Below are 22,739 nucleotides of genomic sequence, written 5' to 3'. Positions count from 1 at the left end.
GTTCTTAGATTTGACAACAAAGATGTGACTCATAGGGCGCCTGGGTGGCTCAGTTGGTTGGGCGACTGCCTTCAGCTCAGGTCATGATCCTGGAGTCCCCGGATCGAGTCCCGCATCGGGCTCCCTGCTCGGCGGGGAGTCTGCTTCGTCCTCTGACCCTATCCCCTCTCATGTGTTCTCTCTCTCTGTCAAATAAATAAATAAAATCTTAAAAAAAAAAAAAAAAGATGTGACTCATAAAAGGAGAAATTGACACACTGAGCCACATCCAAAACAAAATCTTTTGCTCTGTGTGGATGAGAAGACAAACTATATACTGGGGAAAAAAATGTTTGCAAACCACATATCTTATAAAGAACTAATATCTAGAAGAAAGCTCTCAAAACCTACCAGTAAAAAGACCACAATCTAATTAGAAAATGGGCAAAGGTTATGAACAGACATTTCACTGAAGACCATATACAGATGACAAATAATCACATGAAAATATGTTCAACATCATTAGATATTAGGGAAATACAAATTAAAACCCATAATGGGATAATCACTATGTATCTATCAGAATGGTGAAAATTAAAAACAGTGATGATGATAACACCATATGCTGGTGAGGTTGTGGAGAAACTGCCTCACTCTTACATTACTTGTAGAAATGTAAAATGTTGTAGGCACTCTGAAAAACATTTTGGCAGTTTCATATAAAATTAACCATACAACTAACGTACAACCCAGCAATTGCATTCTTGGGCATTTATTCAGAGAAGTGGAAACTTATGTGCATTTAAAAACCCGTATCCAAATGTACAAAGTGGCTTTATTCATAATAGTCAAAAACTGGAAGGAGCCCAGATACCCTTCAATGGATGAATGATTAAACAAACTGTGGTTTATCCATACCATGAATATATTACTCAGTAATAAGAAGGAAACAACTATTGACACATGCAATAGCTTGGATGGATCTCAAGAGAATTTGCTGAATGAAAAAAACCAATCTCCAAAAATTGCATACTGTATGATTCCATTTATATAACATGCTTACAATGATAAAATTATAGGGATGGAGAACAAATTGGTGGTCACCCGGAGTTAGAGACAGGCGATGGAGAAGGGAGGTGAATGTGGTCATAAAGATAGAACTGTTCTGTATTTTGACTCTAGTTATGAATAAACAAACCTACATGTGATAAAGTTGTATGAAACTAAACACACACACAAATGAGTAAAAAAAAAAACTAGTGAAACTGAATAAGATTTGGGGCTTGTAGCAATGTCAATATTGTGTTTATGACATTATACTATCGTTTTGCAGAATGCTAGCATTGGGAGAATTTGTATAAACAGTACATGGGACCTTGCTGTATTATTTCTTATCACTGCATGTAAATGTATAGTTAAATCAGTAAAAGTTTATATTAAAAACAACAGCTTCCTTTCCAACCAGGGCCCGGCAGAATGGCACCCACAAAGAAGGGCGGCAAGATGAAGAAGTGCTGTTCTGCCATCGACCAGGTAATGACCAGAGAATACACCACTGACATTCAGAGGCACATTCATGGAGTAAGCTTCAAGAAGCGTGCCCGTCGGGCACTCAAAGAGATCTGGAAATTTGCCATGAAGGAGATGGGAACTCCAGATGTGTGCATTGATACCAGGTTCAACAAATCTGTCTGGGCCAAAGGAATAAGGAATGTTCTAAACTGTATCCATGTGTGGTTGTCCAGAAAACATAACGAGGATGAAGTTTCACCAAACAAGCTCTATACATTGGCTATCTATGTACCTGTCACCACTTTCAAAAATCTACAGGCAGTTAATGTGGATGAGAACTAATCACTGATTGTCAAATACAGGTATAAAACTGCCAAAAACAAACAAGCAAACAAACAAACAAACAACAACAAAAAAGACCAAGGAAAGGTGGAAATTATAGGGGAAGAATCCAGAGAATAATAATTAAAAGATGAGGAAGTCAAGAGGTTCTGATGAAAAGGACAAAATAAAATATATTTCAAGTACATTATTCCAGGAAAAAAAGAAGGTTGTAAGCCATGCTTCCTTCTTCCATTCACTCTGAGCTCAGTCCCACATGCCTCTGCATGGGCCCCCCGCCATGGGCCCCATACTACCCAGAGAAGCACACCCACACCTAGCAACTATCATTTGACTATGGAGCTTTCCAGGGCCCAAGGGCCCCTTACAAAGTTGAGAGAGAAAGTTGCTACCTAGAAATGGGGCCAAACTTAGGGACAATTCATTTCCTATACTTACCAAATTCAGTAACTGATTTCCATTATTACCTTCCATCTTGCTTTTTTAGGATGCCCAGTTTTAGGTGAGTTACCACCAAGGTTGATCTTCTTCTGGATATTAGGAGTCAAGCCTAGATTTTCAATGAAACAGAATGGTGTTCCTGAGCCTCCTTTCTCTCCAAAGAACTTGGAAGGAGAGCATGATTACCCACCTGCACGATTTGGGATCCTAGTGTCCAAAGTCTGAGTCTTGGGTGTCCATATAGCCTATGACAGTGGCAGGGATCGGGGGTTAGACATGTTCTGATTTTCTGTTCCTTTTGGGAATGACTTTAATAGTGGGGTTGAGTTAGTTCTGTATACTAGTTCCAGACAAGTTAACAGGTAAGGGGTTAGAAGGGGACATGGGAAAGGTTTCCAGGCTTGGGGTAGACAGCATAGTGAAGAGATAAGCTCACAGTTCTGGAATCTGCCCGGCTCAGATGGAGCCTGGACTCTCACTCACAGTGTGACTTGACCTGTGAGATGGGAAGGACAATGCTTGTCATGTATCAGAGCCTGGGTAAGCTTTGGGGGTGGGGGTCGGTGGGTAATTACTTAATAATTCACTTGTGCTCTGTGAAGGAGGACAGGATCAAGGAGGCAGCTGGACCCTAAGGTTAGTTCTGTGGAAAGGCAGCCTCCAGCCGGACTGATAGCGGATGGACACAGGACCCTGGGCTCAGGATGCCCAGGCCTATAAGCATGACTTCCTAAATCACTTGTGGTGACACCCGAATCTGCTGGTAAATGTAGTTTCTTGGGCAAAGCCTTATTTTCAGCATGGCCCACTTGCTCCCATCTCTTTCTGCTCTCCTCCAGTTTCTGGGGCTCAGATGGGAGGCCATTCCTAGCCCCCCAGAATCTTCTGACTTGTCCTTCTTTTACCTTCCCCCAGAGTTGTCCTCCGCGGTGCTTCTTTCACCATCCTCACCCAGTACTCTGCTTCTTTGTACTTCTCCTTCTAGTCTTCCCCCTTTGCCCGCACATGGTCACGGGTTCCCCCTAAGGGAACTTCCCTCATTACAGCAGCTGCTCAGCTAAGGATGCATGTGAAAGCGTTTCCACAAGCCCTCGCGGTGTGTGAGCTCCCACAGTGTGCCGGCAGAGGGCTGGGTGCTGGGGCACCTCTCCCTGATCTCTAATCCCCTGAGGCGTTGTTTCTGTGCCAGGAGTCAGGCCTGGAGGGGGTGTGCCAGGAGGACACGTGAGGTGATAATCAGAGGGGGAAGTCCACATAAAGCAATGCATTGATCCAGCCTGTATCTAAAACACAAAGGAAACACCCTGTGGTTGATTTACAAATACCAACCCAGTGACTCCTATCAGCTGTGGACTGTGCTGGCCTCTGGGAAACGAAAAGTTGTGTTTCTGTCCCTGAAACGCCTGCCATCTGGCAGAGGAGAAACGAGGGGCTTGCAGCTCTGGATTGCTCTGTTCTACTTCCTTCTGAGACAGGAGAGAGGGCTTCTTGTCTTACTTAACTTTCCATGTTTTGGAGAGGAGGACTCAGTACTTGGTGTCTTCTAACACATGATCCTATTTTTGTCATCAAAGATGTCTGCATCCATTATGGACATGGGGAATGTGAATTTTAGAAATATTAAAGTACTTCATCAAGATTACACAGCTAGAGAGTGGTAGGGCTAGGATGTGAATGCAGGTCTTTCTGCTTCCTTTGAGATGGCCCTTTGGTGACAGGTAAGCACATACTGGCTGGGTGGAGGCAGGGAGAAGAGTTGGGGGAGTGGAGGACCATGGGAGCTGCGTGGACGGGAGATGATGTGAATGTGGCTAGGACAACACCAGTGGGGCTGGAGACAGACACAGAAAGTATGAGGGCCAGCCTCCTGCAGAAGCGCACTTGAGCCGGACAGAGCACTAGGCACTGAGGACACAGAGATGAATGGCATCAGTGAGCTCACAGTCCCCTGAGCAAGGGAAATGGGAGCTGATAGCCACTGAACAGCATCACTGACACTCCATGGGGGGAGAAGCCCCAGTACAGACAAGGCAAACTCAGGGAAGTCTGCCTGGAGGAGGTGAGCCTGGGGCTGACTCTTGAAGGAGAAGTCAGGGAGGCAGTGAGGAGAACGAGTGGAAATTGACCGCTAAATGCGCTTTCCAGAAAAAGCAAGAAGGGAGTAAAGAGGAGGAGGATGGGATGCCATCCGTTTTCTAGTTATCTTCTGGAGATCTGCAGGCTCCATCCCTCTCCCCAGCACATGCAGTGTTCCCGAACCTCCCCTAGTCTCTCCTCCCAGGCTCATCCATCAGGCCTGCGCTCTGGCTTCCTTCTCTGGCACTCTGCTTCCTCTCCTCCAGGCGGGTCGGAACCTTCCCCACGAACTTCCTGTGAGGTCAGCGCTGACCAGACCGGGACCAGAGAATCATGGCTGGAGATTTATCTGTCTGATCCAGATATAAGCAAGAGAGGAACAGAGGATATTGTCTGTCAGAATGAAAGACAGAGTCGGCATAAAAACCACAGAAACCTGGGCGAAGGATTTGCTGTTATCAGAGTTACCTGTCACAAGATGTCTGGTAACCGTCACCAGCTCTAGGCTCATTTAGCCAAAAATTGTGACATGCTTGGCCCAGGTGTAGGGAAAACCATAGTTGGACGGGATGCTGTTGTCTGGGACCAAGAGGAAGCTCAGGGCCTCTGTGACCCCGATGAACTAGAGGCTCTCCAGTTAGCAAGGATTTGGGCAGGACTTTTGGGATAAGCTACTTGATGAGAAGTAGCATCCTATGGAAATATGGCTCTTTTTGGTTTTCTTCTGTTTTTTTTTTTTTTCCCCCCAGGCAACTTCCAACAGCTTTATAATAAACAGGCTGTGGCTCCCCAGTAAAGACACATAACAGACGAACAGACCGTGGCCAGACAGCGGCCCAGGCTCAGGTCACGTGGCCCTCAGAGCCTCCTTACAGCTGAGCACGGGGCCTGGTTGAGGCAGGCCCAGGATCGGGGGCAGACACCAGAAGAGTCTGCTGGCTGAAGCCCACCAACAGTTTGTTGATCTGGCTCCATGGCTCCTCCAGGTGGCGTGGGTCTCCTCTGGGGACTGGGTTGCCTTCTTGGGCCACTTGAGTCTGTTGGCGACTGTGTACACGTGTGTCCCCCGAGTCCCCCGACTTGGGCCCGACACCTGGTGTTGCCACCAGCTGTGGTTTTCCTCTACTGTGATCGCTCCTCAGTACTGCAGATCCCATGGGAGAATGGACATTTCACATCCTACCCGCAGGTGCCAACCTGGAAAAGCCTCGGTCAACCGCCTCAGAAAGCATGCTGTGAGGCAGAGGAGACAGATGTCCCAAATCATCACTACACCAATGAGGAAGGGATCTGTGAGCCACAAAGTGAGCTTGATAGGCTAACAGAGGAAGGACCCACCCTTGGTGGGGAGGTAGGGTAGGCTTCATGGAGGAGGTGGTATGTGGGCAGCCCTGGGGGATGGAGGGGATTCTGTGGGTGGTGTTGTGGGAATGGAGACAGTGTGAGTGAAGGAAGTCAGCTGAGCAGGTGCTGAGGCTGCATGTGGGGGTGGACAGAGACATCGCCCCCCAGCAGGAACTTGGGGCTCTGTCACCTCGGGTGTTTGGCCTTACTTAGGGAAGACCCTTCTCGAACACCCAGAGATGTAATCCGAGGCTGGTGTCACAGATGGAGAGGTGGCGGTGATGAGGTCTGGTCTGGGCAGTAGGAGCCAGAAGTGAGAGAGAAACGCTGCCCCTGGCATGTGGGGGTGGGGGTAGGGGTGGGGGGTGGGGATGGTTAGGGACTGATGTGAAGCTGGGATTAGGGGAGAGAAGGGGAAAGAGGGCAAGGGGTGGAGTGCGGGGTCAGTGGCTGGACCCTCTGCCGCAGCTGCCATCGGGGATGACGGAGCACTGTGGGCATCACCCAGCTGGGGGCCACAGGGCCACCCCCTAGGGACCCCTTGCCTTGTTAGCTGCCCAACGGCAGCTCTGCCCTGCCGGAGCTCCACCAGATAAGAACTTGGAGCCTTCTAGAGTTTCTTCTCTCCCTTTTCAATTTCTTCTTTTTAATTTAAAAGACAATGGGATTGGGGCTGAGCAAGAGAAAGCCCGTGACTAGAAAATGATGGACGGCTGGTATCCACCCGGAAGCTCGGAGTCTGGCTGAGGTGGTTCCTTGAAGGTGCGGATGTCTCAGGAGCCAGCCAGGCCTCCCTCGGGCAAGGTGGGAAGAGGTCCCCTTGGAGGGAGAAGGAGGCATGAGCTCCCCTTCCCGCAGAGACAGAGGAATTGGTCAAGAAAACAGGGTTTAGCCTCAGCGACTGGCCAGTACCTCCTGTTCCTGTGGACGCACGGTGTCCTCTGAGGGGCAGGCAGTCTGCTCCCCATGAGCCTCAGTTCCCTGGGTCCTGACCAGTCACCGAGACCTGCAAGGGTGGACCTGATACTATGTGAATATGTCATTATGTCTCAGTTAGTGCAAATAAGCAAGACTGTTTTCCCTGGTAACTTAGGAAATGGTTTCTATCTTAACCAAAAAATCACTTATTACCCCCCAAAATGGAAAGACAGGAATAAGAAGACCTGGGGACAGAGCAAGTGGGTTCACAGTTTACAGGCAGCTTCGAGGGCATCTTCTTAGCCATCGGCTCTTCGGGACTGTGAGAACAGACCCCCAGAATGGTCCCTCCACCGACAGCAACTGCAGTGGGACACCAGCTGGTGAGTAGAGAGCTGGCATCAGACCCGGAACGTGCCCTGAGCCCGGCCTCTCCCTTTGCCCTCCAGCAGCTGTTCTGAGGCCCCTGGCCTCCCCCAGCAGCCACAGGAAATCCTCATCACCAGGCCTGGTCACTCAAAGCGGGAGTCCACTTCGGCCCCGAGGGTGCATGGGGGTCTGAAAGCATACATGGCACCAGGTCCATCACCATTCAAACCATTCTTCACATGTATTTGGGCACCTACTGGAGAGACAAAGGGAGAGTTTTCCCTAAGTGAAAAAAACACACCCAAGAAACAAGGAACAGCCAAGTGATGTCATCCCTGAAATACTCAGTATGTAAGACTAACATCTCTCTTGAGGGGCCATGACAAAGGAGAGAGAACAGGTCTTCCTTGGAGAGGACACTAATCCAAATGGCTAACATTTATCAATGATTTTCTGGGTGCCAAACATTACTCAAGGTGCTTTCCACGACTAACTCCTTTGCTCTAACCGTCCTACGTGTGAGCTCCTAACTTGCTCAAGCTAGAGACCCAGTCTGACTTTCAAACCTTTGTTCTGTATGGGTCCATAAAAGATGCTGATGGTGTATTTAAGGAGAGCTTACCATGGGCAAGGCTGAGCCCCTTACATACGCGGTCATACTGAATCCCTAAAAAATCCTAGGAAAATGTCTCCCCATTTTACAGATGGGGAAACTAAGGCTCAAAGTGTAGAAAGAATTCCAGGGAGGGTGGCATAGATACCCAGTAGATGAGAGCATCAAGTGGATGGTGGTAAGGAGCTGGGGCGGCACGGAGTGGTGACGTGGGTTTGGAGAGACGGTGGGTTTGGAATGTTAGATGGGTGATATGGAACACCTCTTAGGAAAGGGATTCCCTGGGGACTCCCGGGTAGGGAGCTCCCATCCTAGAAACAGAATTTGAAAGCATCACTTCCTCTTCCTTTATTGTTGGTGTTAGACTGGCCAGCTGTCCAGCTCTAGCCTCCTGTAATTTTCCGACATGTCCTTCTCTTTGTAAGACACAAGATTAACATTAAAAGTCGTTGGAGAGCAAGACTTTGCCACAGGACATTCAATACGCATCAGACACGTGTTGCTGAGTTCTCACCGTGAGCCTGACCCCGATGTCCTGGGACCGCTTAGCGCCAACCGTCCAGACAGCTGTGTCCCATTCCTCCCTGGGCTCATGACGACTGCTCTGAGCGGCCTGGGAAAGAAAGGAGCAGCTTCACATGCCTTGGAGTTGTTTATCGGTCATTTTCAAGTTTAAGCCTTAGGCCTAAGTTTTGAGTGGCCAGATGTCTTAAAAAGGTCTACAGACTTCCAAACACAGGTTAAATACGGAGAAACAGAGCAGGAAAAATTCTAGATGTTTGTGCTAGGCAAAGTTGTACATCTGGATATTTAAAAAGCAAGACTTTCAATGGAGCTTTTCGGTTTTCTCGTGGATATTTGGCCTCATGTAGCTGCAAATGTGAATCAAAGTCGGGAAATAATATGTGGATTTGCACGGCAAGTTCAGTGGGCACTGAGCTGGAACTGTCAAAATGAAGGGCCCAAGTGAATGTCTTGGTTTTGCATTATTGCGAGATGATGACAGCACGTGTGTGTTATATTACAGCAATCTGCCGTGGCATTAATAGTTTCAGTGTGTAATAAATGCAGCGGGTCCCCAAGGAAGTCCACACAGAGGTTAACTCCATCCAAATGAGTTATATATAGCTTGCCTCTCACTAAATTCTAGCAAGTCGCCCTCCACTTTCAAATAACACCACAGTTAGAGCACTATTTTGTATAAATTTTGTCCAAGTGATGAGTGTTTCCAGTGCAGGATTTCATGTTACCCTGGATAATATGTCCTGTGATGCTGAGGGTAATTAGGAGTGAATGCGGAGCAAGCCTATCTCTGGGGAGTTCCCTTGGAGATTATTACATCGAAGCTGTGGAATGGATGAGCCTAATCGGGCTGGATTTGGGAGCCAATTGTGGATCATCTCCAAGGCAGAGAGACTATAGAGTGATCCACAGAAGAAAATACACACTGAAGCCCTCAGTGCTCATAGACATGTGGCCATTGGGCTCAATGCCGCTCGCTGAGAATAGGAAGATGAATATATTATAGAACGCGGGGCAGTATGGGAGATGCAAGGCATGTGACAAGTCTGGAGAGGAAAGCTTGGAATTGTATGCTCCACTCTGCCCTGGCCTTGCTCGGCCATCGCATACTCCTGAGAGTCACACCCAAGCACCCCCGCAGCGGGGTCTGTGGGAAACACTGGGAAGACCTCTTCTCGAATGCTCCTCCCTTGTGACCATAGCGTCTGTCTGCTCTGTTTGGACAAGTAAAAAAGATACTTTCTCACCCAATGGGCCTTGTGTTGGAGTTGTTCTTTAAGGTTTCCTGGACTGAGCAGATCTTGAGTGAAATGCAAGTCAGAAAATAAAGTAGTCTGCTCAGTGGGTCATGGTCTCCATGAGGTTGTGTGTGCCATTAGCATGGAACATATGGAGAGAGCATGTTTCTCTGCAGTGTATACTTGAGACCTCCCCCAGCCATCTGCATGCACACATTCACACTCTCACTTCCATCCTGAATTCTTGCTGCAACTTTTGTTCTTTATTTTTTTTAAAGATTTTATTCATTTATTTGAGAGTGAGAGAGAGCGCGAGCATGAGCAGCGGGGAGCGGCAGGCAGAGGGAGAGGGAGAAGCAGACTCCCCATTGAGCAGGGAGCCCGCTCTGGGGCTTCGTCCCAGGACCCTGGGATCATGACCTGAGCCAAAGGCAGATGCTTCAATGACGGAGCCACCCAGGTGCCCGTGCAACTCTTGTACTTGAAGAGAGGAAGTTTATCAAGAGAAAGACCCAGAAATGTAGTCTGTCTCAAAGAGCTTTCAGGGGAAACCAAACTAGCAGGGTATTCTAATGCAAGTCCTGTCAGTACATTGCTGTTGAGGGAGGGCCTAAGGGAGTGTGCCCCTCTTTTGTCCTTCATTTTAAATAGGAAAAGGAGGTTGGATGAAAGTTGAGAAGCCAAGCTCCTCAAGTTTGTTTATGGGAAGGAAGCAGTTTATAGGCGAGATTAATGGGTTGACTCAGAGGAAACGGATTATTTCTATATAGTTAGTACTCTTTTTACCAAAGAAGTAATATACGTACGTGGTAATATTCAAACAATATTAAAGGTATTTAATATCTCATTCCAGATCCTCTAATCACGTTTGCCCAAGGCAGCAATTATTAATAGTTTCTTGTGTATCCTTCCAGAAATTTTTATGTACCAGCAAATACAGAGATGTAAATGCATATGCGTATGTGTGTGTATTTCCATCTCTATTTTTTCTGTACATGGGAACATATTTATGCAATTCTTCTTTGTATTTGTTTTTCTGATTTGGTCAGTCAGTTATACTATACATTGGAGAAGAAAGTGGAACTTAACCCAAAGCCATGGGCTTGTGGTGTGCCCATCCACTAGAAAAGCAAAACGGAGAAGAGCCAGCTTCGCAGCTTTCCCAGTGACCTGGGGTTTCATACAGCTGTAGAGAGCTTGGTTTGACCATAGTATGTGATATAGCAGCTGCTGTTATAAATGCAAATATGGCCTTAATATTGGGTTAATACAATTATGGTGGACAGAGAACGCGATAGTTCAAATGTCACGCTTGAGGAGCACATAGATAAACTGGAACGCATTGCGAGGAGAGCGACCAGAATAGTAAAGGAGACTAAAAATCATGTCCAATGAGTTCTGAGTGACAAACCAACAAATTGCGCCAACCAGCTAACATCCCCACCCCCCAGCTGGATATCCACGGACAAGATGATAAGAGTCTATTTATAATCCTGTTTTGGTCAAGATGTGAGGGGTCTGGAAAGCTACATGAAGGTAGAAGGGAGAGGGGAACATCTTCTATGGGGAATCTTTGTGAAGATTTAGGATCATCAAGAGAGGCCGCTCATGGTGAAGAACAGTCCTTCTGTGGATGGCATCATCAGCCTTGTACAGTGCGGGTCCCATGGCCCTGAAAGTATTCAAGTGAAAGTTGGATAGTCACATGAAAGAAAGGTCATCATGCCATATTGCTCAACACAAAGAAAGAGTCAGAGCGTGCTTTATTGAAAGCTCACCAGGGGTTCCATGGGCCTTATCCTGGTCATCAGGAGAGGCAGTCAGGAGATAATGCACTGTCTGTCTCAGGACAACTTCCAGATGCTCCAGGGTACTAGAGAGCCCACCAGGGAGTGCTTCCCACCTCAAGCCTGTCTGTTTGCATCTAGTCCTCTTCCACTGGGCCGGTCCTTGCAAATCCTACACAGACAGGTGCAGGGGTATGGCAGGTGCTCATCTTCTGACCCTGTGTCCACAGGAGAAAACAGATAGTGGCCGTGCCTCAGGGACTTCTGCAGGAGGCACCTGGAGCGGTAGGACAGATCAGTGTCTCCAGGGAGGGCAGCGCATAGTAGGAGTTCCCATCCTGGGCCTCGGCTTGCTGCTAGCTCCCAGGGCCAGTCTAATGATGTTTCAAGATTGGTCTTGTCCTGGGCCAGCTCGTATTAAGACCAGACTTTGCACGAGAGCCAAGAAAATGTAGATTGGCTTTACCATCTTCCCTTCAATCAATGTTTATCTTCAGGATGTAAGGGAAAAGCCTGGAACATTCTCCTCTTCTCATGCTTTTGGAAAGCATTGGTGTCATTAAACATTCCCAGACTTTCGAAACTCCCAGGTCCTACCCCCGTACATACATCGCGAAGCTCAGGGAGGGGGCACTGTTCTGCCAGGATACAGACAGATTTATCCCTCGGAGCTCAGGGGGATGGGCCAGGCTGCGACCAGCCTCTGCGCAGGGCTCCTCACTTGAACAGGAACTGTCAGGAGGTGTGAATGAAACACAGAGCAGGACTCTGAAAGGCTCCTGGAAATTTATTGAGTATTTCAGACCAGAGAAATCTATAAAATCAGATCCAAAAGCCTGTCTGAGTGAAGCAAGAAAATCAGCCTTCAGAGGCAGCTCACTGGGAACTGTGATTGATTTAAGTGTGCTGGGCAATCTCTGTTAGCCAGTGTTCTTCTCCCTTCTGTGCCCCCTCCCCAAGTCCAGTCCTTCAGGCAGCATAGTGATGGAGGGAGAACACAGATGACCTCTGGGCAGAAGGTCCTTCAGAGTCCATGGCATGGGTAGCAGGATTTGTGGGGTGACCAGCTCCAGTGAAAGTAGAGAGAGCAGGTCAGGGGCTGCAGACCAGGCCTGAGGACTGTTGGCCTCATGTCCTACAGGTCATGATGGCTTTGATGGGGGTGCCCCTCAGACTTGCCTGGAGGGAAAGTGGCCTGGACCCCAGGGGCAAGGGGTTTCTGTAGTGCCCCGTGGATGGACTGGTCACAGGCTCTACACTCACTGGAGGACTAGTTTTTTTTTTTATTCTTATGTTAATCCCCATACATTACATCATTAGTTTTAGATGAAGTGTTCCATGATTCATTGTTTGTGCATAACACCCAGTGCTCCATGCAGAATGTGCCCTCCTCAATACCCACCACCAGGCTAACCCATCCTCCCACCCCCCTCCCCTCCAGAACCCTGTTTGTTTTTCAGAGTCCATCGTCTCTCATGGTTCGTCTACCTGGAGGACTAGTTTTTTATCACTAGTCCCTGAGCTGCAGAAAGATGAGAAGGTCATCATCAAACGTTGGTGGTGCCCCCTGGAGGAAGACATGAGTGCACCCGCATTCACTCTGCTCCTTGCCCTGATGGGGCTTCCTCAGGGCAGGCTCCTTGAGGGTCCTGAAGAAGGAAGCAATAAGCCCAAGAAGACCCGTTGTTCCATAACAAGCTTCCCCAAAACTTGGGCTTAAGACAACAACCACTTTAGAATATCTCATGATGTTGCAAGTTGGAATTTGGTCAGAGCGTAACTGACAATTTTACCTCCCGTGGTGTGGACTGGATTTACTTGGTGGTCATCAGCGGATGGCTAGATTGTCTGAAGGGCTCCAAATGTCTTTACTCACATGCCTGGTGCCTTGAAGGGGACGGAGGGAAGGGTAAGTCCAGTTGGGACCCTCTCCCTCTCCAACAGTGTAGATGGATTTCTCACGTGGTGGTTTAGGTCTCCCGGAGCTGGTGTGTGTCACTTACACCATACTCTGTTGGTCAAAGGGGTCACAGGCTAGCCCACTTCAACGGGAGGGGACAGAGAGCTCCCTTTCCAAAGGAGGGATGTCAGAGAACTTGCGGGCATCCTGAACCTGCTGCACCCACCTTCCCACCGACCCTTTATTTATTCATTCAGGATTTATTGGGTCCTTACAATATATCAGATGCTAAACTGGATGATAAGGGAAAATTATGATAATACTAATATATACCGAGTGTTTATTATATGCCAGGCACTGATCTAAGTACTTTACATATATCGACTCATTTTCATTCTTGCAATAACTATTTTACAGATGAAGAACTCCTCTACAGAGAAGTGAAAAGACTTGCCCAAGTTCCATAGCTGGGAAATGGTAGAATCCAAGTCTGACACCGCTCATCCCAAAGCCTGCACTCTTTCCCACTGTCCTGTAGTGCCTCCAGGATCTAATCTGACACAGGTCCTGCTCCGAGCAGCTCCTGTTTTACGACTGAAGTAGAGCCTTCACCTGACACCATTTCCAGCAGAGAGAGCAGCCTACTGCTGCTGGGCGGGCAGGGAGGGGATTCTCCACCCAGAGTGCTGCTGCTGTGGGCTGCATGGAGGTGGTGTCGATCCACCATTTACTTAATTTTGTTAATCTTTTTTTTTTTTTAAGATTTATTTATTTATTTGAGAGAGAGAGCACAAGTACAGGGGGAGGGGCAGAGGGAAAGGGAGAGATTCTCAAGCATACTCCTTGCTGAGGGGGGTGCCTGACACAGCAAGATCCGAGGACCCTGAGATCATGACCTGAGCTGAAATCAATGGTCAGACACTTAACCGACTGAACTACCCAGGCACCCCTTAACTTCATTAATCTTAACATTCGTATCTTCTTTCTGTCATGCTAAAATTCTCAGTTCCTTGCAACTCCAAAAAAATTACTTACGTGCTTTATCTTACAATTAAAGACATAAAAACCAGTCTCAACAACAATCCCAAAACTATCTCCAACAATATAATCATTGAAAATATTTCTATTTTCCCAGTTTTTATGTGTGCTTATGCCATAAGTCAATAGAGTTAGGTGTATTATATTCTTTCAACTGGGTTTTGTTTTTTAAGGATTTCATATTTTAAATTTAATTGTATTAGAATTCTATAAAAGATTTACAAGGTTAAAAGAAAGCATACTGTGAGAAGTCCAGGTTTATCCCTGTTCCTTCCATCATGTTCTCTTCCTCCCCCAAATGTAACTTTGTCATTATTGTTGTTTTGCTCTGCTTGAGGTTCTTCCCTTTTATTGGTAAGATAGATACAACATAAAATTGATCATTTTAACCATTTTTAAATGCACAGTTCATTGACACTAATTACATAAACCCTGTTTTGCAACCATCACCATGATCCATCTCCAGCAGTCCTTCATCATCCTGCACTGAAAGTATACCTGTTAAGCCTAAATTCCTCATTGCCCCCTCCCCCACATCTGGTAACCATTGTTCTCCTTTTAGTCTCTATGAATTTGACCACTTGATGCCCTTATGTAAGTGGGATTATGCAATATTTGTCTTTTTGTGTGTGGCTTATTTTACTTTGTGGAATGTCTTCAAGTTTCAGGCACGTGAGAGCAGACATAAGGATTTCATTCCTTTTTCCATGCCGAATAATATTTCATTGTAGGAGTATACCACATTTTGTTTATCCATTCATCCACCAATGGACATTTGTATTGTTTCATTCTTCTGCTGTTGTGAATATTAAAATTTCTATTTAAGATAGTTGCAGATTCCCATGTAGTTATAAGAAATCCTGGGTACTCTTTCTTCAGGTTTTTCCAAAGGTAACATCTCGTAAATCAAAACCTGGATCCAGTACAGTTCAATAGACACAATGTTGTACTATAATGTAAAATATATCAGGTAAAATGCAGTATTCTACATACAGTATCACAAACTAGATACTGACATCGATTGAGTCAAGATACTCTCTTGGCCCCACCCCTCCTATATTCTTAATATAACAATTGCCTATCTCCTTTCCATCCCTATAATTTTGTCTGTATTTTGCCTATATTCCTAATATAGGGATCTAATTTTGCCTATATTCCTAATATAGGAATCTCCTAATTTCCTTTCCATCCTTATAATTTTGTCATTTCAAGATATTATATAAATGGAATTCAAATGCATACAACCTTTTGGGATTGACTTCTTTAGTTCAGCATAACAACCTTGAGATTCATTCAAATTGTTGTATGTATCAGTGGTAGTTTTCTGTGTTTGTTTGTTTGTTTGTTTTTTAATTGCTGAGTAGTACTCCATGGCATGGATATACCACTATTTTTTCAACCATTTACTTACCCTAAGGCATCTGGGCATTTCCAGCTTTTTTGGCTGTTATACTGCAATGAAAATCTATATATCAGTTTTGAATGCACATAAATTTCTATTTCTCTGGGATAAATGCCCAAGAGTATGATTTCTGCATTGTATGGTATTGCATGTTTTGTTTTATAAGAAACTAACAACATGTTTTCCAGAAGAACTGTGTAATTTTTTATTCTAGAAGCAACGTATGAGTAGTCCAATTTCTCTGCATTCTCACTGACATATGGTGTTGTCATTATTTTTTATCTCAGCTAATCTGATAGGAGTGTGGTGATATCTCATTGAGATTTTAATTTGCATATTTTAATGGCTAATGATGTTGAATATATTTTCATGTGCTTATTTTCCATCTGTTTATTCTCTTTAGTAAAATGTTCATGTTTTTTTGCTCATCTTCTAATTAGATTTTTTTAATGTTGAATTTTGAGAGTCCAGATATTAGTCCTTTGTCAGATATGTGATTTTCAAATATGTTATTCCATTCTATAGCTTGTCTTTTTATATTCTAAACAGGGTCTTTCACAGAGCAAACTTTTTTTTTTAATTTTTATGAAGACCAGTTTATTAATTATTCCTTTTATGAATTGTGCTTTTGGTGTCAAATCTTTGCCTAGTACTAGATTTTGAATCTTTTCAATTTTGGGGGGAAATGTTATAGCTGTACTTTTTTTTTATTTTAAAAGATTTTATTTATTTATTTGAGAGAGAGAGAGAGAGCACATGAGAGGGGGAGGGTCAGAGGGAGAAGCAGACTCCCTGCTGAGCAGGAAGCCCGATGTGGCACTCGATCCCGGGACTCCAGGATCATGACCAGAGCCGAAGGCAGTCGTTTAACCAACTGAGCCACCCAGGCGCCCTATAGTTGTACATTTTAAATTGAAGTCTGTGATCCATGTTGAGTTAATTTTTTTATAAGGTGTGAGGTTTACATTAAGATTCATTTTTTACCTAGAAATGTCACCCCTTCCAACACTGTTAAAAAGGCTATCTTTTCTCTATGTAATTGCTTTTGCACCTTTGTCAAAAATCAGTTGGGCATATTTGTGTGGACATATTTCTGACTTACCTCTTCTGGTCCATTGATCTATGTACCTGTTTCTCTGTTATTACCAGAGTCTTGATCACTGTCAGCTATATAAGTCTTAAGAGTAAGTAGGTAGGCAGATTCCTCCCACTTTATTCTTCTTTTTCAAAATTATTTCAGCTTTTCTAGTTTCCTTGACTTTCCAAATAAATGCTATGATAAGCTTTCTTATATCTAAAATTCTTGTGTTTTTTTTTTTTTTTTTAAAGATTTTATTTATTTATTTGAGAGAGAGACAATGAGAGAGAACACATGAGAGGGGATAGGGTCAGAGGGCGAAGCAGACTCCCTGCCGAGCAGGGAGCCCGATGGCGGGACTCGATCCAGGGACTCCAGGATCATGACCTGAGCCGAAGGCAGTCGCTTAACCAACTGAGCCACCCAGGCGCCCCTAAAATTCTTGTGGTTTTGATAAGAATGGTTTTATTTTATTTTTTTATTTTTTATTTTTTAAAGTTTTTATTTATTTATTTGAGAACAAGCAAGAGAGTCAGTGAGAGAGAAAGAGAGCGCACGAGCAGGGGGTAGGGCAGAGGGAGAGGGAGAATCAGGCTCCCTGCTGAGCAGGGAGCCCGATGCGGGGCTTAATCCCAGGACTCTGGGATCATGACCTGAGCCAAAGGCAGACGTTTAATGGACTGAGCCACCCAGGTGCCCAAGAATGGTTGTAAAACTATATATCAGTTTGAGGGGGATTGACATTTTTACTATGAAAATCTTTCAGTCCAGGAACATTATATGGCTCTCTATTTACTTAAAACTTTGATTTCTTTCACCAGAGTTTTGTGGTTTTCAGAGTATAAGCTCCTTACATATTTCACTGAATTTATTCCTATGTATTTTTTGAGCAACTATAAGTGATATTGTATTTTTAATTTTGGCATTCACATGTTAACTGGTAGGATATAGAAATACAATTGATTTTTGTATGTTTATCTCATACACTGTGAACTTGCTGAACTCATTTATTAATTCTAGGAATTTTCTTTTTTTAAAAACATTTCATTTAGGTAATCATGATTCTTGTTTATTCTGTTAAAATCAGCATTCCTTTTACTTTCTTCTCTTACTTTCTTTCTATTCCACTAGCCAGAACTTCTATATATGCAACATCCTTGCCTCATCTCCACACTTACAGGGACAGTATTTAGTCTTTCATCATTAATATGAAATTAGCAGTGGGGTTTTTGTAGACACTCTTCATCAACTTGAAGAAGTTTAGTATTCCTAGTTTTTTGAGAACTTTTAGATTAACAAATGCTAGATATTTTCAAATAATTTTTCTACATTAACATAATCATGTGATTTTTTTCTACTTCAGCCTAATGATATGGTAGATCACATTTATTGATTTTTAAAATATTGAACTAACCAGGCATCTTTGATATAAACCTTGTTTGGCTGTGGTGTATAATTTTTCTTCATATATTGCTGGATTTTATTTGCTAATATTTTGTTAATATTTTTTCACATCTATATTAATGAGAGATATTGGTCTGTAATTTTATTTTTTGTATTGTGTGATTTGGGTATCCAGATAATGTCAGCTTCATAAAATAAATTGGCAAGTGTCCTTCATCTAACATTTTTGGAACAAATTGTGTAGAGTTGGTGTCAATTCTTTAGAAATTTGATAGAATCCTCCAGGGAAACCATCTGAGTCTAGAGATTTCTCTTTGGGGGAGTATTAATTATGAATTTAACTTCCTTAATAATTTTAAAGCTATTAAATGATTGATTTCATATTTGATGAGTTGTAGTAGTTCTTCCTTTCCAAGGAGTTGGTATAGTTCATCTATGTTTTTCAGTTCATATATATAGGGTTACTCCTAGCATTTTCACATTACTTTTTTTTTTTTGTATGCAGTGTCAAGTCATATTCCTTGACTAATTCCTAATACTGCTACTTTGTACCATGTGTCTTTTTACTTTGCCAGTCTTATTAGAACTTTGTCAATTTCACTGATCTTTTCAAACAACAAGCGTTTTGAGTTAATGATTTTATTTATTTTGTTTTCTTTTCCTAAAATTTCTATTCTGATCCTTATGATTTGTCCCCTTCTAATTGTTTTTGGCTTATATTTGTCTTGTATTTCTAGATCCTTGAAGTGGAAGCTTAGTTTATTGACTTGAGTTTTTTCCTCTTTCCTAATGTGTTTTAGTGCTATATATTTCCAACACAGTACTGCATCAATAGTGCCCCCTGAATTTTAATAATGTTACATCCTAATTTTCATTCAATTTGACACATTTTTAAAAAAATTTTCCTTGATATTATTTTTGATCCATGCATTATTTTAAAGTGCTTTGTTTAGTTTTCAACTACTTGAAAATGTTCAAAATCTTCTTTTGTTGATTTTTATTTTGATTCCATTGGAGTCAGAGAACAATTGCTATAATTTCAGTTCTTTTAGTTCTTGTTGGTTTTGTTTTATTGCCCAGGTATGGCCTCCCTTGGTCTATGTTCTGTGAATCCTGAAAAAATGTGTATTCTGCTGCTCTTGAGTGAAATGTTTTATACATGTCCAGTATAACCTATTGGTTAATATTATCACCAAGGTTTTCAGTATTCCCTTGATTTTCTGTCTAGCTTTTCTAGCAATTGTGAAAGAGATGTCAAAAACTCCAACTGTAATTGTGGATTTGCATATTTCTCCTTTCAGTTCTATCAGATTTGCTTCACATAACTTGCAGATTTATTGTTTGTTCCATGCATGTTATGATTGTTATATCTTCTAGATGGATTGACCCTTTAACCATTATATGTCTCTTTCCATCTGTAGCAATTTTCTTTGCTAATCTCTGTCTTTTAAATGGTACATTTAGACCACTTAATACAGTTATTGATGTGTTAGGGATTAAACCTACAATTTTGTTTTTTATTTTGTTTATTGTCTTTGTGTGTGTGTGTGTGTCTTTTTTTTCTACCTTCCTGTGGGTTCTTTGAATATTTTTTTTAGAATTTTATTTTGATTTGTTTATAGTGTTTGTGAGTACATATCTTTATATAACTGTTTTAATGGTTGATCTACATAATATATAAATCACAGTCTCCTGGTGTCATATTTACCAATTCAAGTGAAATGTAATTTCTTTATGTTCCTCTACTCATCCCCATTTATACACTTAAAACCATTATCAGGTAGTGCTAAAATTTTTTTTCAACCATCATTCGTAATTTAGGAAACCCAAGAGTATTACAGAATATTACAGTACTATGGTACTATAGAGTATTACTATTTAATTTACCAATCGTTTCTCTTATGCATTCATTTTTCCTTCTTGATGTTCTGAGGTTCCTTCTTCCTTTCTCTTTTGAGACCTTCCTTTAGCCATTCTTTTAGGTTAGGTCTGCTGGTGATAAACCCTTAGTTTTCCTCTGTCTGAGAATATCTTGCTTTCCCCTCATTCCTGAAAGATATTTTCACTGGGTATAGGATTCTGGATTGACAGTTGTTTTCTTTCAGCATTTAAAAAATGTTCCACTTCCTTCTGACCTCCATGGTTTTTGATGAGAAATCCACTGTCACCTGAATTTCTTTTCCCTGTAAGTAATGTAATACTCTTGTTTTTTTTCGTGATATTTTCTTTGTCTTTAGTTTCTAAAAGTTTAACTATGATGTGTCACAGTGTATATTCTGAGGGCTTATCTTGTTTGGGGTTTGCTCTGATTCTTGAATCTATAGATTTATATCTTTTTCTCCCCAAGTTTGGGATGTTTCAGCCACTATTCTCTTGAGTACTTTTGTAGCCCTATCCTTTTTTTCCTCTCCTTCTAGGACTCCAATGACACAAACGTTAGAATTTTTGTTATAGACCCTGAGGCTAGGCTCTATTAATCTTTGTCAGCCTATGTTATTTCTGTTGTAAAGATTGGATAATTTCTATTTGTCCATTCACTGATTCTTGCCTTTGATTCTCCATTCTGCTGTTGAGCCGATTCCATTGAGTTTGTTTGCTTGTTTTTAATTTTGGTTATTGTATTTTTTAGTTAGAAAATATCCATTCTGTTTGGTTTTTCTTTATGTCTTCCGTTTCTTTGCTAAACTTTCTCTTCTTTCATTTGTTTTAAGCACATTCATAATTGTTCATTGAAGCATTTCTGTGATGGCTGATTTAAAAATCTTTTTTAGATAACTCTAATATTTCTGTCATCTCAGTTTTGGCATCTATTGATTAATTTTTTACATTCAGTTTAAGATCTTCCTGGTTTTCAGTATGATGAGTGATTTTTTTATTGAATTCTTGTCAGTTTGCATATTATGTTTTGAGATTTTTGCATCTTATCTAAACCATCTGTTTTAGCTGGCTTTTTCTGATAGTGCTCCACCAAGGAAAGGGAGATTTGTTATGTCATTATGGCCAGATGGATTTAGGAATCCAGTTTTCCCACTTGGCTTCCATTGGTACCCAAGATGGGAGGAGCTTCTCATTACTGCTGGGCAGGGACAGGAGTTCTATCTCCCCACCAAGCCTCCACTGGTACCTCTCTCTCTGGGAATGATAGATATACCTTGTAACTTCTCTCCACGTGGATCCACTGATGTCACAGATAGTGTGACCTCATTATTACTGAGTGGTGGTGAGGGTCCCCACTTTCCTCTCTCACCTCCTCTGTCACCACCCCAGTTAGGAAGGAAAGGTGCCTTATTACTTCATGGTAAAAATGGAAGTCCAGGCTCCACATATGGTGTCCATGACACTGTGCATAGAGAGAGGCTCTATAATTTGGTAGAGATGAAAGTCCTGGATCCCCACTCAGGCTTTTCTGATACTGCATCAACAAGGGTGTTGGGATACCTCCTGACAGAGTGATGAAGCCTAGGATCGTCACTCAGCTTTTGCTGCCATGGAAGTAGGTGGGGTCACTTTTTTTATTTGGAGTGTTTGATTGGAGTAGAGTCATTATTTTTTCTTGCTGGGCTGCTTATTTCATAGTCCTCTGGCTTAGGAGAGTAGGCTTTTGTTTAGTGGTTTTTTGTTTTGTTTTGTCTGTAACCATTGGCACTTCTAGGTAGCTGTCTTCTTCAGCTCCATGTTTGGAAAATAGGGGGAAAAAGAAAACCCACAGAACTAACCAACGAACTTGGGCCTTCGTTCCCAAGGTTCTTTGGTGGTCTTCCTTCTCTCTACTTTATAGTCCATCTAATGTTTGCTCTATATCTACTGTCGAGTATTTTAGTTGTACTTAGCAAGAAGAATAAGAAAAAAGTACATCTACTCCATCTTTCCAAAAGTGGAAGTCTCTTGTACTTGTTTAATATGGAAAATATCTACATACATGTTTATTCCTTTTGTTCATAAGTATATGGTAGCATAATATACATACTTTCTTGCCCATCTTGCTTTGTTTACTTCAAACTGTATCCTGAAGAGCACTCAAGGGAATATGTAGAGTTATTCCTTATTTCTTTTTATTTCTTCAGATTAATCCTTTGTGTGACTGAACTAAAGTTTATTCTACCAGCTCCTTATTGATAGCCATGGGTATTTGTTCCAATCTTTTTTATACTATTATGAAAAATAGTCCCATAATGAATAACTTTGTACCTACACCTACATCTTTTCATATTTTTACCATCTCTGGGATGAATTATCAAAGCATATGTAACTTTGATACCTCTTCATAATATTTTTTTGGTAGTTGAAACTGACATACTGAGGAGGTTTTGGACTTCAGCCTTAATAAAGACACTGCTTGTACCAGCAACTTATTTTCAGTATATTCTCGACCAAGCTAAACTATCCCTCTAGACTCCAGTTTTCTCAAATCTATTGTAATAATAGCAACCCTGTGCGTGTTTTGTGTGTGTGTGTCCCATTAAGTTTTGGACATTGTTTTAATTGCTTTACTTACTTCACAACAGTTCAGTGAAGTCATTATCAAAACTTTCATTTCATAATCAGTGACTTGGAAGGATGTAGGAGAAACTCAAGATTTTCCTTTTATTCCTGCCTTCTGTGTAACAAAGTAAAGAACTACTGCCTATGTTTCCGGGTGTTGCAAGGATCAAATGGGATAATAGCTATAAAGCATTTTTAAAGCATGACTTGTAAAGTACACATCCATTTTTACAATCATTTTACTTTCCTTGGGGAGATTTCATGGAAACCAATGTCTATTTTCATCATGGTATT

General features: G+C 42.6%; 1 long non-coding RNA gene across 3 annotated transcripts in view; it reads left to right on the top strand.

Moving 5' to 3' along the window:
- LOC118023073 overlaps positions 1-4,649 on the top strand; it is a 74,172-nt gene extending 69,523 nt beyond the window's left edge. For all 3 annotated transcript variants that reach the window (XR_004682651.1, XR_004682652.1, XR_004682655.1), the window contains one exon: positions 1,445-4,649. This is a non-coding gene — a long non-coding RNA (uncharacterized LOC118023073). The remainder of the gene's footprint in view (positions 1-1,444) is intronic.
- The last annotated feature ends 18,090 nt before the right edge of the window (positions 4,650-22,739 follow it).

This window comes from Mirounga leonina, unplaced genomic scaffold (assembly GCF_011800145.1).
Source record: "Mirounga leonina isolate KUSES-001 unplaced genomic scaffold, KU_Mleo_1.0 Mir_114, whole genome shotgun sequence".
Lineage (NCBI taxonomy): Eukaryota > Metazoa > Chordata > Mammalia > Carnivora > Phocidae > Mirounga > Mirounga leonina.
This window is presented reverse-complemented; position numbering and strand designations above follow the sequence as displayed.